This window comes from Neofelis nebulosa, chromosome 8 (genome assembly GCF_028018385.1).
Source record: "Neofelis nebulosa isolate mNeoNeb1 chromosome 8, mNeoNeb1.pri, whole genome shotgun sequence".
Taxonomy (NCBI): domain Eukaryota; kingdom Metazoa; phylum Chordata; class Mammalia; order Carnivora; family Felidae; genus Neofelis; species Neofelis nebulosa.
In genome coordinates, this window is record NC_080789.1 from 23,122,348 (window position 1) to 23,139,866 (window position 17,519).

The window sequence follows — 17,519 nt, forward strand, 5'->3', positions numbered from 1 at the left end:
TTTTTATTTCATGATTCATGGGCTGCTGTGTTTTCTCTAAGAAGTGTGGCTCACTCTCTAAGGAGAGCCTCATTTTTGGGTGATGATCCTGTGGTCAGAAATCCTTTTCCTTCCATTTCTCCTTAGGGATAACCAGCTTTCCGGTGAACTAGAAGGAAACCAGAAAGGAGAAATTCAGCCTCTGCTATTATAGGCAGGTCCAAGTGATGCTCTCTTGTCTTCTGGAAGACCTTTTGGTTATTTAGTGATTATTTTTACAACTCAGTTGGGCATTTGGTTAGAGTCTCTTGGATTAATTAAGCAGTGGTAATTAACTGAGTCTTGGGCCTCCATGGAACAGTTGCAGTTGGTTATTTCTAAGTTACCATGATGATAGCTTTAAATCTCTCAGGGAATCTTACACAACTTCTTTCTTGTACCTGGACAGTACACAGCTGATTTCCCGGAGAATTTTGGTGCCCTATTTGTGTGAATAAAAATAATAAGTATAGATGAGGTAGATAAGCCAATTGGCTACTTGTAATTCAAACTTTCCCAGGTTGTCCCTTAACTTATGGTGTAAGAGAAAAAAAAATCCAGAATACAGTGAATGGAAAAGAAATATATTGAAGTTTGGTCTATAGAACAAATGTGAAATAGAAGGAAAATGTAGTTACTGGAATAATTCAGGTCAAATCCATATTGGAGGGAGACTAAACAAAGAAAGGGAAAATGGTAAAGAGAGAATAGGGAAACAAAGCATTTGAAAAACTGGAGCCGGGGCGCCTGGGTGGCTCAGTTGGCTGAGCATCCGACTTCGGCTCAGGTCATGATCTCATGGTCCGTGAGTTCAAGCCCCGCGTGAGGCTCTGTGCTGACAGCTTGGAGCCTGGAGCCTGCTTCAGATTCTGTGTGTCCCTCTCTCTGACCCTCCCCTGTTCATGCTCTGTCTCTCTCTGTCTCAAAAATAAATAAACATTAAAAAATAATTAAAAAACAAAACAAAACTGGAGCCACCTGGGAAGAGATGAATCTTTCCTCTTGTAAGCTTGAGTCAAGAACTGTCAGTCATCTTGGTAACACCAGGTTGGATGCCTAACGTTCCCATGAAAAAGACCAGGAGAAATTTCAGGAAAAAACTTAGCTGTATCCAGCAATTCAGATATGGCGAAGTGAAGTCAATGTTCCAGAAAATTCTTCCAAATCAAGTTGTCTGTGGAAGATATAACTGCAATGGTGCTGTGTAAACCCAAACTTTAACCCTTAAAATTTCTGAGCCTGGAAAAACAAGAAAATGTAGCAAGTGGCCCAAGATACAATTCACCAACAAGAAAGGGCAGAAAAGGAACAGCAGCAAATAACTCATTGAATGATAATTTAGCATTTATTTTTTTATTTTGTTTATTTACTTATTTTTAAATTTTGTCAATGTTTATTTTTGAGAGAGAGAGAGAGAGAGAGTCATAGAGCATGAGCAGGGGATGGGCAGAGGGAGAGGGGACACAGAATCCAAAGCAGGCTTCAGGCTCTGAGCTGTCAGCACAGAGCCTGATGCAGGGCTTGAACTCATGAACCGTGAGATCATGACCTGAGCCTAAGTCGGAGGCTTAACTGACTGAGCCACCCAGGTGCCCTGATAATTTAGTGTTTACAGAATACCCTACCTCACTTACTATTAGCAATAGCTGGAAAATAATTTGCATCTGTATGCTAAAGATAGTAGGTGTTAATAAACTGATAGTGCTCATATAAATAATATAAAAATACTCAAGACTATTGAAAGTTGTATTGTGAATTTAGATGCTTTGGTTTGTATTGAACATAAGCAATTAAAAAACTTTGAACTATCCCCTCCCTCTCAAAAAAGCATATGAAAAACTGGTTTTTCTCTTAAATGACGAAGAATAGTAAAACACATTAAGGCCACATGGAAAGAATATAGATCAGGAAGATATTCTGGTTTGGAGAGTAAGGACTCCGAATTATTAATGAATTTAGAAGGATGATTCCCGAGTTTGATTTATGCCTGTAGAGAACAGCCCAGAGTTCAGACTAAACAGCCAGAGAGAATGAAAAGCCTCAAGGTAGACACTGGATGTGTTTTCCTGTCCAAACTCCTGTTCATTCCAAGGCAAGCAGAGAAATGGAATCATGCTACAGTTTGGTCTTATTGTCTATATTGAGGATCATTCATTATGAAGTGTATGGTGGATACAGACATGTGTCCAGAAGTGGCCTACTTACTAGTTCCATAGTCTGTCAGATGATAGGTTCTCGCTAAATGGAGGAGCTATTTGTCCTCAGGAGCAGTGACCAAGGCGGGAGAGAGAAGGAGAATATCTCCTTGGGTTTGGAGAAGACCCAAAGTCCCCTGGTCAGAGTGTGAAGCAGCAATATGGCAAGGTCTCTTGCTACTGATTTCCTTTCAAGCCTTAGGGTCAGTGTCAAAGGTCCAGAGGCTGGTCAGAATGGAGTCACACGATTGGGTTTCACAACCTGTACCTTGCAGGTTTGGATGATCCATTTGTTGAGGCAATTGGGATCCTGAGTGAACAGGTTCACCTTTTAGGCCCTGTATGCTGTCCCATAAGAGGGGAAATCTTCTGGGGAAGTGTATGAGTCAGAAATTTTCAGAGAAGCAGAACCAATAGGACAAGCACAACAAACAGGAATTAAGGAATTTAAGGAATTGGCTCATGCAGTTGTGGGGGCTGGAAAGTCTAAAATCTGTAGGGCAGCCGGACAGGCTGGAAATTCTGGTAGGAGTTGATGATGCAGTTTGAGCCTGAAGGTAGTGTGGGGGCAGAATTCCTTCCTCTTTGTGGGACCTCAGTCTTTTCTCTGAAGGCCTTCAGCTGATTGGATAAGGACAACTGACATTATAGAGGTCCATTTGCTTTACTCCAGGTCTACTGACTTAAATGTTAATCTAAATAATACCTTCATAGCAACATCTAGACTGATGTTTGAGCAAAAAATTGGGCACCATGGCCTAGTCAGTTTGGCATTTAAAATTAACCATCACAGGAAAAGAGGAAGGATGCTCTCTGTCACATTCCTCCTTTTCTTTCTCTTTTCAACCAAGAACCAAGTGGGATCTGAACCCTCAGAGGTGATGGTTGTGGATCAGGGCTGCCCTGGTGGGTGTTAGTGTTCAGGACTGGACACCGGCAGCTGCAGCAAAGGAGTACGACTAGATACTAAAACAGCACAATGGGGAGTCCCCTTCCCTATGGTATGGAATCCAGGATGAAAGGGAGAGGGTCTCCTATACATACTCCCACCATAAAGAGGGGTTGAAACTAAAGCTGAGCAGAGTTAGTTTCAGAAATAAACTTGGTGGGATCCTCTGAGGTCAAGATCTGGGCTTTGATTTTCGCAGTGGTGAGCCTTGCCCGGCTTGTGGCAGGCTGGAGGATGTTCATAACGCTTCTTTAAAGTGCTGTAATTAAAAGTTTTGGAAATATCCATGGGCAATGTATTAATGCCACTCCAACACCTTAGCCTCCTCACTCGGCTGATATACTGAAACAGGATTCTGAGCCACAACAATGGGATCAACTGATTTTGTTGTTAAGTAGCTTCTAAGAGCATTTTGAAGTCTCAGAAATGCCACCGAGGAAAAGCTCTTCAAATCCCCTTCTCTTCTTCCCAGCTCCCCCTCTCTGTTGGCCACAGAAATAGATTAACATTTGTTACACCTCCATTGTAAGCAGTCAGGCAGGCAATCAACATTTTATCTTTGGTATTTGATTGAAGGTAGAAGGCATTTTTCATTTATATTTTTGCCTGAAGGGAAAGGGGAAGCAGATAAAAGGAAGAAAAGGCATTGCTATGATGTACTTCTCCTGTATATGAAAGTTGTAATCTAATGTCGTACTCCATTTCTTTTCAATTCGGTGAATATTCCTTCATTATCTGACAAAACACTCAGGCCTGGCATGAAGTTACCTGATATGTAGGGGAATATCACAGTGTTAATAAAGTTGTGTCAAACGTCCTCTAAAATGCTTATAATTTTGTTCTCATGCTTTATTTTTGCCTTCATTAGAATAATTTGGATTTATGTGTTTGTTATTTTAGAATCCACTTTGAAAAATAACTTGGGTTATAAGCAGACAATTAGGAAGAATTGCAATTAATTTATTCCAGTTAAAAATGTAAATGAAAATTTTTATTATTCTAATACTAAGGGCAATCAATTACAAATGCATTATGCTGAAGGATGATATTAAAATAAATAGAAGTTTGTACACAAATAACAACCTCTCCTAGAAAACTCATGTATACTAAGTACAAATGAATATTAGATATACTACAATGTTGTAATAATACCTTATATTTATTTAGCCTTACATTTTAGAAGTACACTCATGCACATTGCTCATTTAAGGTATTTTTCCCAGTTGAATGATCCGCTCAACCTCTGCATTTTCATAGATGGAGAAAACCTTCTTATGTACCCTGAGGATTAAATTTCAGATCATGGAAATGAGATGGAAGATGAAAATCAAAGAACTGACTACCAATTTTTTTTATTAAAGTATTTTTCTTCTTCAGACAACTTAATGGAGGAAATCAGGAAAAAATATTTTCCTTGAAGAATTACTGTATTTCCATTTTTTGACATTAACCAGTGGCCACGGGAGGAGTTGAGAGGACATTAATCAGATTTGCCTGAGGCACAGCTTTGGAGGAGGCAGTGGTGTAAAGGGAAACCTATAAGAACATGTAGATTTCCAAGGAACTTTGCCAGTCAATGCCAAGTAAGGTTTCTAAGACAAAATGAAGAGAAACTAATAAAGATAAAGGAAGATTGTCACAGGTGCTGGGAATGACCAGAAACCTGGTGACCAAATGATTGTGTATTCTGCCTCTCCCGTTCATCTTAGATTAATATAAGAAGAATTTGTAAGAATTATTCAAGGAAGACACACACACACACACAAACATAAAAATAATTTTTATTATTATAAAAGCAATCAGCATTTATTATGGAAAAATTAGAAAATACAGATTAACCAAAAGAAAGTAAAAAATTCCCAAACCAATGACTCAGAAATAATTTTATTTTTCTTTATATCTGTGTATCATGTATGGAGTAAGTGAGAACAAATAAATTTTTTAAAGCTATCGGTAGAGTTTCTTTTAGGGAGATAATTCTCTTTGTTTAAGAGAATTCTGTGTTGGAGGCCGCCTAGGTGGCTCAGTCGGTTGAGCGTCCGACTTCGGCTCAGGTCATGATCTTGCGTTCCATAAGTTGGAGCCCCGCGTCAGGCTCTGTGCTGACAGCTCAGAGCCTGGAGCCTGCTTCGGATTCTGTGTCTCCCTCTTTTTCTGCCCCTCCTCCACTCATGCTCTGTCTCTCTCTGTCTCAAAAATAAATAAACAAAAAAAATTAAAAAAAAAAAAGAAAATTCTCTGTTGGATTTGCCAGGTTTGAAAGAGAACACCCTAGAACATCAATGTGCTCACAATATCCAGTTTTTTCCTTCTGGATCCTGTGGTGGTTTGGAAGACCACAAGACTAATTCTAATGTGTGTGTGTGTGTGTGTGTGTGTGTGTGTGTGTGTGTGTATGTGTGTAAGATGTGTCCATGTGTTTTCTTTGTAGTGGTGTTGTTGGAGCCAATATGTGTGTCTCTTCCTAATTCTGTATTCAGTGACTTCATGTTGGTAGCTAGAAATTGGCCATGATGGGAATATTTTTTGATGATGTTTCGTCATTGTAATGTTCATCATGATGGTCTTCAAAATGTGATGATGTTTAGCCATATCTTGTGCATGTCCTTATTTATTTCTTGAACTTAACTTCCTGGAAGTAAAAATTAGGATAAAATGGTATGAAAAAATGTAAAGGTTTGGGTATGTTTTATTAATCTGTTCACTGGAGAGGTCAGGTCATTTTATTTGCTTAACAGCAAAGACTTATTGTGGGTATATCTAGTTTGATGAAAAAGCAATATTAGTGTTTATGTTTTATGATTTGGCAAAAGTTTATTGAAAGTTCCATGTGGATTCAGCATATAGAACAGAGAGATTTGATTATTAAAATATAGTTTGGGGGATCATAGAGGTAGACTTCTGGGTAGAGTGTACCCACAATTACCTTTTCAAAATTAATATCCTCTTATACCTATCTTGCCTTACACAATTTCCCCCTTTCATACAGTTACTTACATACTTAGGATCAGAATTTAGTGAGGATTAAGAGAGGTGAAGGAAGGGACAGTGGAAGAAGGAAAAGAAGTATATTATGTGTTTGTGTCCATATGCTGAAACCATTTGGACTCAAAGAATAGTTTCTGAATTATATTACTCAGTTTTAAAGCATATTCTTGTTTCTCTTGGCCCTAGTAATGTCTCCTAGTGATTGGGGGCTAGGGTAAGTCCAAACTCATTGCAATGGAAAAGAACACAAGGATATCCAAAATTTGGATTCTGGGTTGTATGGAAAGGATGAGTTAGCCTGGTTCCCAACACACTCCAAAATTCCTCCCTTTTTTCCACCTCAGTACCAGCCTTCGCCCCTACTCACTGCACACTCTATTCTCCAGCCACTCGGAGCTGTCTGCAGTTCCCCAAAACATGGTTTTTCTGTTAAGTCTTGACCTTTGCAATATGTTTTTCCTTCTGCCAAGACACTCTTTCCCCTCTCTTTTCACTGCTTGTGCATACAGTTTCAGGTTAGACATCACTTCCACCAAAGCTCTGGGTCCTCCTCTGAATAAGTTAGGAGCTTCTCTCATATGTTTCCATCATGCTTGGGATTTACCACACACAGTCTTATGATTTCTTGGTTTCCTTATTTGTTTCCCTCACATTAGACTGGGAGCTGCCACAGCACAAAGACTGTACTTGGTTTATCCTAGTCACTTTGCAAAGTGACATTTAGTGAACTATCAGCAAATCTAAGTGGATAAATAATTTAAAAGTAACAAATAAACAGAATTCTTGTGAGTCTGTAGGTTTGCCATATGACTTCAAATATAAGTGAGAAAACATTTATGAGGGTCTGCTTTGTGGCTGTAACTTTGCTAAGTTTCCTGGAAGATACAGAGATGAATACATCTGAGGAATTTATAATCAGTGACTCTGGTGATAATCCAGTCTCCTGAACATTTGAGCAATTGAAGTAGCAAACATTTGGAAGGTTGTTATTTTTTGTAGACTGAGAAACTAAATAAAAGACCCTGAAGTATCAAAAGTTATAACATTGCAGGTAAAGAAGAATTTGACTGCTTAAAAATATAATTACACACGTCCAAGACACCTAACATATAGATAATTGTGGGGTTTGTCCTTGCGAAGCTATCTCCCACTTCTAAATGATCATAAAATTACAATTTAACTTTCCCAACAAAATCTGTTATCAGTTCCTGTTTCACATTAGTTTTCTGTGCATGCAAAATTCAATAGAAGCTGTCTGAAGTGTTTTCCTCATTATTAAACCGTTTTCTAAAATCCATAATTCAGCAAGACAGTAAGTAGTTACATTTATTTCTATACAATTCAGTTCCGCAAAGCCAACTGTGAATTCGGTGGGGGCATTCTTGCAGTAGCCAGTTTTTGTTATCAGCTACACAACACGAAAGAAGATTGTATTTTCCAGCTAATGTAAGAAACTGAATGAGTATAAAGACCTTAAGTATTTTAAAACATTGGCTTGAATTGCAGCCCCGAGATCAAAAGGTAAAGAACAGTGCAAGTCATGGAATGGATACATCAGTTACCTATTTGGAACAAAAGGATCTTGTTTTCCTTTTGCCTTAGATGAAATTACCCATTTTATTTGTTCTGAACCTAAACATTCAAATCTTAAAGTTCTTTTCCTTATCAAACTTCTTCCATCTCCTCATCTCCCAAATTTTAAGTACAATAAGGAAATAAGCCTGAACTTTAATTGCAACATTTTCAAAACATATCATTGTGAAGGTCCTTTTGTTTCAGGAGAGATGTTAGGATAAAAAGAAACTTTCTATGTCACAAGGGGGTCTTCCAATTGCAGTATCTACAGCGCGACTCCTCTAAGGACATTTAGTCCAAAATGCACGATTGTGATCTGAAGCGGAGATGAAACAAATCACAGATGCAATTTCATTTTCTATGCTGTTTTTATGTTTTTGTTTTTTTTTTTTTGACATTCTTTTAATGTTAGTCTGTAAATGATTTTTGCTAGCATGGGGCAGTGAAAAACATCTTAGAGGTGATTTTTTTTTTTTTTTGAGAATCTTTCTCCCCTCTGTGACTTTTTGATTCAGAGTGCCTTTAATTTGGCAATATGTATATGCCAATATACATATGTAACAATTGGAAAGGCCCAAACAAACAGCAAAATCCTCCTAGCAAATCTACTTTTTAAACTCTTTCATGATTTGGAGAAAGTTGATACAGGTCAAATCCCATTAAAGTGAACAGAGATTTGACCTGTGATGATATTTGTCAAAACAGAATTTGACATCTCTCTCTAATTAACCAATCTGGTATCACTGGAATTATTCTCTTTTGACTCAACTGATAGGAAATTAGTTCCAAATGCTTTTCAGCATGTTGGGTGTTTTTTCCTGGGCTAACCCCACTCTTCAGTAGTTTTCTTTTAATTGCCTTCAAAAATTTCATTTTCAAATTACATGGCAAATTCAGATACCACCTACATGAGACCATGAGAAATGCTCCAAGAAACAGCATCCAGTTAAGCTCATTTTCTCCGTTTCTGCTTGGCATAAGCTGAGAAACTGGTAATATGGAAGAAATGACCACTAAAACTTGACTTTTTATGACAGCCGCATCACTATTCACATTTACTTTAGGAGACACTAGGGGTTAAAATGTTTCTGTACTTTAAGATCTCAAATTTAATTTTGAGAGGTGGCTAGAGGTAGTAGAGTTGTCTAGATTTACGTTTTAGTCCCAACACTAGATGTGTTCGTTTGGGCCATGTAATTGAACTCCCTGAGCCTTTGTTTCTTCGTCACCAAAATGGGTATAATAATACCCACGTCACAGAGTTGTCATGAGATTAATTTTGATTACATATGGAAAGTATCCAGCCCTGTAGCTGGCATCTAGTAAGTGATCAATCAATGCTAGATCCCTTCTCTACCCATTCCTTTCCTTGCTCTTCCTGGTTGAGCTGGAACCCTGGATGTTTTCTAAAGTGTAGGATGAGGGTGCTGAGATGTGGATGGTTAAAGTATTCCAGGTCCTCAAATACCTGCCTGTCATATTCTCTGAATTTCTTGATTTTAGAAATTAATTTGTATTAAAAATGTGTTTTAATCTTTATTTTTGAGAGAGAGAGAGAGACGGAGCACGAGCAGGGGAGGAACAGAGAGAGAGGGAGACACAGAATCTGAAGCAGACTCCAGGCTCTGAGCTGTCAGCACAGAGCCCGATGTGGGGCTCAAACCCACGAACTGTGAGATCATGACCTGAGCCAAAGTCAGATGCTCAACTGACTTAGCCACCCAGACGCCCCTAGAAATTAATTTTTGAGGAGAGAGTTAAGGCCTTGTATATGGTAGTCTTCTGCTCAAATACATAGGAATGTTAAACTGTTAGCTGCCATACATAAGTGGCAACATTTACCATATGTCCTGGTTTATTCAGCACAGTCTCATGTTTGTCCTGGTCTGATTATTAATAGCACCCCCTTTTCACTCTCAAAAGTGTCCTGATTTGCTGATAAATTATGTGATCATCCATGTTTCATGATGAAAGCTTCCCCCACCTTCCCCCCCCCCCACATTCACTGCTATATTTGCAGTGTTTAGCATAGAGCCTGGTACATGGTTGATGCTCAATGTATACTTTTTATATGAATGATGCTATATCTGTTTCTTAATACATAATGTGATAGTCCTGATTATAAAAGTAAGACATGTTACTTAGAAAATTTGAAAAATGGAAAGAAAAAAACTACAACATGATTGTTAGTTGTTAATATTGTGATTGTTAATATCACAAGGTAGTTTGCTTTATCACATAATTAACTGCTTCTTGGAAGACAGTGGGCTGTATCAAAGATATTTGTGACAAGGAGGGGTTGGCATATTAAAAATGTCTGTCATGGTATCTGCTTGCTTAGAGCCCATTCTAAATAGGCAGGCCTAGACTGTCATGTTTTGTATTGTGGGATTCTGGAGCTGGTGGTATAAAAGGGTTGGGCTTTGATCCAACAATAGTCAAACCAGAGGCTGGCCAACCCATGACCTGGTGCAAAAGGATAAGCATGGCTAATCATATTCTCTCTTTTGAAGTTGAACTAGAAAATACTGTTAGCAGTGAGATCTGAAGAAGGAGGAATCTATAAAGAGAAGCTGTGAGGCAAGGTAGGGTCATGAAGAGTTCTAACAGGCTGAGGTTATGAAGAAGCAAAAGCTATGAGGATGCAGAATCTTTGAGGTAGAGGAAAGCTTTGCAGAGTGGAGGGAAAGAATAAACCAGTTGGTATAGACAGGAGAATGGAGCAAGGCCCTGTGAGGGACAGAGGCACCATCAGAGACAGACTGTGAAGGCTCTACAAGAAGCAGAGAAACAGAGACAAGCTCGTCCTTAACCTGTCTTGGTTCTCAGAAGCTTCTCTGCATATCTTTATGATAATTCACTCTCTCTTAGGGATGCCTGAGTGAGTCTTTGTTCTTTGCAATCCAAAGAATCTGTCTGCGATGACTGGCTTGTTACAACAATGAGATGTATGTTGAGTGTCAGGGGCTACACAGGATCAAGGCTTTTGGTTATATTATAAGGATGTAGGGGATCTCAGGGAACTCAACTGAGGGAATAAGATTCATACCTCTTGGGAACTGGAAAACCGTCAGAGAGCTACCTTCCCCACTTCTCCCTTTTTTTTTTTTTCTAGGATCACACGGGCTCTCACTTTTGTTACTCCCTGCATATCTTAGTTTGTCTTTCCATACCCACTTCCTTCAAAGGCTCATCATTTCTGCTCTCCCATGACTCTGGCTTGCATGTGACTTTGGATTGTTGTGGCATTGACTCTGGTCCCAATTCTCTATGACTTTAGAGATCTAGTGCCCAACACTATTTGACTAGCTGCAATCAGTAAGTATCTTTTATTTTAATTCTCGAGAGAAAGAGAGAGAGAGAGAGAGCGAATCAGATGGCTGCTGGTGATTTTGCTGTGTTTGAATCAGATGTTCCTCTGATCCCACGAATTACGGCAAAGGTGTGTGAGGCCTACATTAGCCCCTGCTCCATCATTTGGGGATGTGGACATTAATTTTCTGATTAGCAGAAAAGAAGAAGGGCACATTGAGCAACATACAACCTACATACATCTTGTTTCTGCCCTGCCATTTAATCTGACCTTTATTCCTAGTGCAAAACTCACTGTTGGACTGCTTTGCAAATTTCAGACCCTAGCTGTCATGACTCCCAGTTTCTAGGAAGACTTCCTCATTTCTACTATTGCCTTAGCTCATCTCTTTTCTGATGCTTTTCCTGTCTGTTCTCAGAGCTGCCAGTTAGCCTTCTTTCCCCAGCTTTGCCCCTAGGTCACCCCTTGAACCCACACCTCTGGTAGGCAATCTGAGCTCTTCTTCAGAACTGACAGTGCTGTAAATGCCCACTCCGTGAGTGCGAAGAGAAGGCTGTACTCTACATAGGCTAAAATAAAGAAATAGTTGAAAAAATTACACAATCTTGAATACTGACAGATTCAGCACTACTTGCCTGAGGGCACCAATCGTGTAAATTCTTACCCCAGCAAGATGACAATCTCTTAGCAACTCTGAGCTTCTCTGGTTTCAGTTTAAAAGCAACAGGGCAGCAGACCACAGGGGAACTCATTTCATCCCATAGAGTGTGTTCACCAAAGCCATCTCAGCTTAGCTGTCTGTCTGAATCAGCATACCCTGATAAAGGATGATTTGGCCTTCTTTCCAAAATGTCTCAGTGGGAGTGACAAGAGAGACGTGAGGACATGCAGCCTTAGGGAATTGTCCACATGGCCAGCTGAGGCTCTGGGCTACACTCTGTCCACAGAGGCCCATGTCATTTGTTGCAACTGCTCCTTCCAGGTCCAGTGTCTTGTTCATTCCTTCTCAGAGAGGGGAAACTTCATGTTCATTACCTCTGTGATGCCTTTGCCTTTGCATTCTGTGCAGCTTTCATCTGACACCACAGATTCTGTGGCTGTCACCCCCTCAAGACTGTGTGGCCAAAACAGATTATATCTGACAAGTTGAAAGCTTCATGGAGCCATTTCCATGAAGGAGGAAAAAAAATTCAAACCAAAATTGAAGGCTTATCTTTCTCATAGTGGATGCAAGTTCTATTTTATTTAGAAAACAAAAGGAAAGCATTTGACTTGGACGAGAGGGAAAGATGTGGAGTATGTGTATGTATCTGTTTTTTGTGGTTCTGTCCCAGGTGGCTACACATTTGGTTTTTAGGACAAATTGCTGACCTTCATACTTACCCATTCCTCAAGTAGTATTAGAAAATAATTAGCAACAACAGGAATTCTATGATTTTTTTTTTTTTTTTTTTTTTTTTTTTTTGCAGTTAGATCTTCTCAGTGGATGGGCCACTCCATGGGAGTAAGTCAGGCACTTTCTGAAGCTGTGTAAGTCTTTCAGGCAACTGAGGGACCATTTAGTAAATTAGTCCTTGGAATGGTACTCACAGAAGTTGTTGGCTAGGGTGAAATGTACCAAAATTGCTCCCTGGGAGCCTGAAAGCGCTAATGAATGCTTAAAGGATTCTTAGAAAATTTTCTAAGTGAAAAACAAAAAAGCTTCCCCAAATATCAATTCTACAGTATGTATTATGTAGAGGCAATAGGCAGGCAGGGTTCTGATCCTGGGGCCATCCAGCAGCAATGGTGATCCTAACGATGGGATTCTGAGAAGTGTTTCCTCCTACAGAGGCCAGTGAGGAATAATTGGAATCATCTGTGTAGTCAGCTAAATGAAGACCTGGTCTGCAAAAGCCAAGTTGGAGTCCTGGCAGGGTGGAATAGATACCAATGGAAGGGTTGCCTCTTTAAGAAGATAATCTCTATAAACCACTCTGGAGAACTAAGGGAAAGATTTTAATTTCTAGGTGGGCGCAAAGGTAATTAGCAAGCTATGACAGTCATCTTTTTCAAGATGACTCCTCTGTTTATTGTAGAAATTAAGTATCTGATATTAGTATTAGATAAATTGGGCAAGACAGTATCCCCTATCTCCTTTTTAAAAATATGGAATCCTGATTTTATTAGAGATGCATCATGCTTAGCTAAAATATGCTAGATTTTCCAGCTTGCCCAGAAGGTGGGAAGGATATATGACTGAATTCTAGCCAGTGGATATAAGGAGAGGTTATTAGGTGGGTGTTCTGGTAAAGTTACATTAATAATAAGAAAAAAAAAAAAGGGCAATGGCTCATCTGGTATCCTCTCTTTGTTTCTTGTGTCCTTCTTTCTTCCTATCTGGAATGAGAAAATGCTGGCTGGAGTTCCAGGAGCCACTTTGTGAAGGTGAGGCAGGCTTGAGGCAGGAAGCCACAGGCCAAAGATGGCAGAATAGAGAAGGTCCATGATGGGGTCGTGGAGCCACCATACCACACCTAATTTGTTTAAGCCTTGTTTTTCAGATCTCTGCTACCCACAGTTGGACACATTTTCTAACTGATACAATATGCAAGGCTGGAATCCCACATCTTCTACTCTTAAATAGAAGTTATTCTGTTCACACAACAGGAACATCAATGGGGAATAAGATTCTAAAACCCAGCCAGCCCATCCATATGGATGGGCACCATATGGTCTTCCCTTGTTGCCAAGGCCAGTCTAACTAACAGAAACAGGAAAGAATGGCAAGTGTAAAGTCAATAATGACATCCAGAATGCCTGAAATGGAGACAACCTGAATAACCTTGAGATACTATAGAGGTATTGATTCTGACGTATTAAAAAGAAAAATGCCTTATAGTGCATACCAACAATATTTTATGGAGTCTTTAGAGCAACCACCTCACCTTTTTAAAACCATCATATTGGTCAGCTACCCTTGTTATTGTTATCTGCATTATTCATCAAATTCACTTTATAGTAGATTTCTTTGGTCAAATTATGTCCATTTTAGTCCTTAATATATGTTGGTTTTCAATGTATGTACTCAGAGATGTGTGAGAGCTAAGCACATTGTTTCTCCATTTCCTACCTCCAGCATAATATCAGCCTCCTTCCTCAAAGTGTACCCCTGGTCATTTGCTCTCATATTCTGCTCCCAGAAGCCTCCACAATGCATAGTAATGGCCTTCATTTATTGGATATATGAGGCATCACACTCTGTGAACTAGGCATTGCTAACCTCATTTCACAGATGAGGGAATTAGGGTTCAGAGAACTTCTGCAACTGACTGAAGATTACACAGGTGCTAATAAATGATAGAGCTAGGATTGAAACCCAGTCTGTGTAACCAATATGCATTATTTTAACCACTTTTTATTCACTCAACAGATAATTTGTTGCATACTCACTATGTGCTACTATTTAAAAATATTTTTCAAAATGTTTGTTTATTTTTGAGAGAGACAGAGACAGAATGAGAGTGGGTTAGGGGCAGAGAGAGGGGGAGATACAGAATCCGAAGCAGGTTCCAGGCTCTGAGCTGTCAGCACAGAGCCTGACGCGGGGCTCAAACTCACAAGCTATGAGATCATGACCTGAGCCGAAGTCAGACGCTCAACCGACTGAGCCACCCAGGTGCCCCTCACAATGTACTACTATTGTTCCAGGCTTTGGGGACAAAAAAAGTGACGAAAAATCGCAAAAAATTTTCTGCCATTCTGAAGAGTTCTCTCTCTCTCTTTTTAAAAACCTAGTGGGGGAATTAAAACAATAAACATGATAAGTAAGTAAATTATTTAAGTGGGCTATGTATGATAAGTAAGAAGGTTATGTAGCAGGTAAGAGAGAGCAGGCACATGGTAGGGGCAAGTGGGGGACAAGATTTCAGTATTCAGTATGGTAGTCAGGAAAGACTTCCCTGACAAGGTGGCACTTGAACAAAAACTTGAAGGAGGTGATGATGTGAGCCATGTGGATAGCTGCTGAGAGGAGAGCATTCATGGTGAAAAGGCTCTGGGGTGGAGCATGATTGGCATTTTTTTTTTTAATGTTTATTTTTGAGAGAGAGAGAGAGAGAGAGAGAGAGAGAGAGACAGAGCAAGCAGGAGCAGGGGAGGGGCAGAGAGAGAAGAAGACACAGAATCCAAAGTAGGCTCCAGGCTCTGAGCTGTCAGCACAGGGCCCGATGCGGGGCTCGAACTCAAACCTCGAGATCATGACCTGAGCTGAAGTTGGACGCTTAACTGGCGGAGCCACCCAGGAGCCCCAATGATTGGCATGTTTGAGAAAGTGAGGAGGTTGGAGTGGAGTGAAGGGAAGGGGGGGGATAGTAATTAGAAATGAGGTCTGAGAAGGAATGGAAGGCCAGATCATATAAAGTCTTACAGACCATTGTGAAGACTCTGGATTTTAGTTTGAGGGAAATAGGGGACCATTTGTGTTGACAAGTGATGTGACTGACTTCTGTTTCAAAGGATCACTCTGGCTGCCGTGTTGAGAAGAGACTGGATAGAGGTACAGATGCAGGAAGTCCAGTTAGGAGTCTTCTGCACTATGTTCTCCTGCTTTATAGGTGATTAGAGAATACTGTCAGAAGAGAGACTTCTTCTGCCCTTTTCCTCATTCTAATCCTTTTTGATTAAAAAGAGTGAGTAACAGGACGGTGAAGGTAGTAGCAGACAATGGCCTCAGTACTGGCAAGTGGATTGGGGATGGAATCTCAGCTGTCTTCCCCATTCTTTTTTCCTCTCATGGAGAATATGTAGGCAGAGACAGGCACCACTGGGATGGTCAACTTCAGAAGTCCTACAAGGGAAACTTTCCTGGGACCAAAGTTCTGACCATTTATTTTTCTTTAAATTTTTATTAATTAATTTCATTAATTTGACAAGTATTTGCACAAATATTCTGCTCCCAGAAGCCTCCACAATGCATAGTAATGGCCTTCATTTATTGGATATACGAGGCATCACACTCTGTGAACTAGGCATTGCTAACCTGATTTCACAGATGAGGGAATTAGGGTTCAGAGAACTTCTGCAACTTCCTGAAGATTACACAGGTGCTAAATTTAATGGCTTAAATTAGTGGGGGAATCAGACAAAATGCAAATTATATAATGTGTTAGGTTGTGACCAGAGTTATAGAAAAATGTAGGATAAGGTGAGTAGGAATTCCAGGGACAGGGTGGTGGGCAGATTGCAGTATTCATAGGGTGGTCAGGGTAGGCCTCACTGAGAAGATATTTTGGTTTGGTGGCCAACAGCCCTTCGCAGTTCCAGAATGTCATTAACTATAGAGACGTTGTGTCATCACTTTGTCTTGTATGCCATACCTCTCACTGGCAAAGAAGATAAGTCAGCTGACATCAGTTTCTTCTCTCCAAATGGGCTAAGAGAGCTGCTGATGCTCAGCTCTTATGTTCTTTACTATCAGCATCTCAATCCTATTGACTCTTTTGACGTTTGGCGGGGGGAAATCCTTCTTACAAAATGTGAGCAATCTCATTCCAGCCAGATTGGTTTTCTGGGAAGACCTCTGCTTCTTGTCATTTATCTGTATTTTTTCAGTGTCATTGAAAGGACTTCTGAGATTGGATCCACATTGGCTGGGTCTGTACTATAGGATGGCAAAATATGATGCAGGTAATGAAAACATCTACTGACCAATCTGTCCTTTTCTCTTTTCCCTCTGTTTATAAATTGTTGAAAGTGAAACAATTGTCACACTGTCAAATAGTTCTTTAAATTTGGCCTTAAGATGATAAAGAGGGGTGCCTGGGTGGCTCAGTCAGTTAAACATGCAACTCTTGATTTTGGCTCAGTCCATGGTCTCATGGTTGTGGGATCAAGGCCTGTGTCTGCCTCCACTGGGTATGGAGCCTGCTTAGGATTTTTTCTCTCTCTCTCTCTCTCCTTCCCCTACTCGTGCTTGCTCTCTCTCTCTCTCTCTCTCAAAAAAAAAAAAAAAAGATGATAGAGAAAGAGGAAATTTGCAGTGTCATAATTGAATCAGCTGTGTAATGGTCATTACTGATTAATTAGTCATTTTTGGTCCAAAGGGAGTAATTTCATAATTTTGAACAGATACTGTGACTAAAGCACTAAGTGCAGACACTGTTTACAATAATAATCTAATATAAACATCTGCAAGTGTCTAACTGAGAACTTTTTTGAAGTGCATTCCATAGAACACCATTCCCACTTGTCCTTGGGAAAAAAAAAAGTATTCATTGAAAATAAGTTTGGGAGGTGCTACGTGCTATAGTCCTCTTTTGGAGATTTTTTTTTTTTTTTTTTTTTTTTTTAATTTTTTTATTTTTTATTTTTGGGACAGAGAGAGACAGAGCACGAACGGGGGAGGGGCAGAGAGAGAGGGAGACACAGAATCGGAAACAGGCTCCTGGCTCCGAGCCATCAGCCCAGAGCCTGACGCGGGGCTCGAACTCACGGACCACGA

The 17,519-nt window shown here is 39.9% G+C and overlaps 1 pseudogene; it reads left to right on the forward strand.

Moving 5' to 3' along the window:
• The first annotated feature begins 1,085 nt into the window (after nt 1-1,085).
• Nucleotides 1,086-1,348, forward strand: LOC131483789 (BBSome-interacting protein 1-like; annotated as a pseudogene).
• Nucleotides 1,349-17,519: the final 16,171 nt, after the last annotated feature.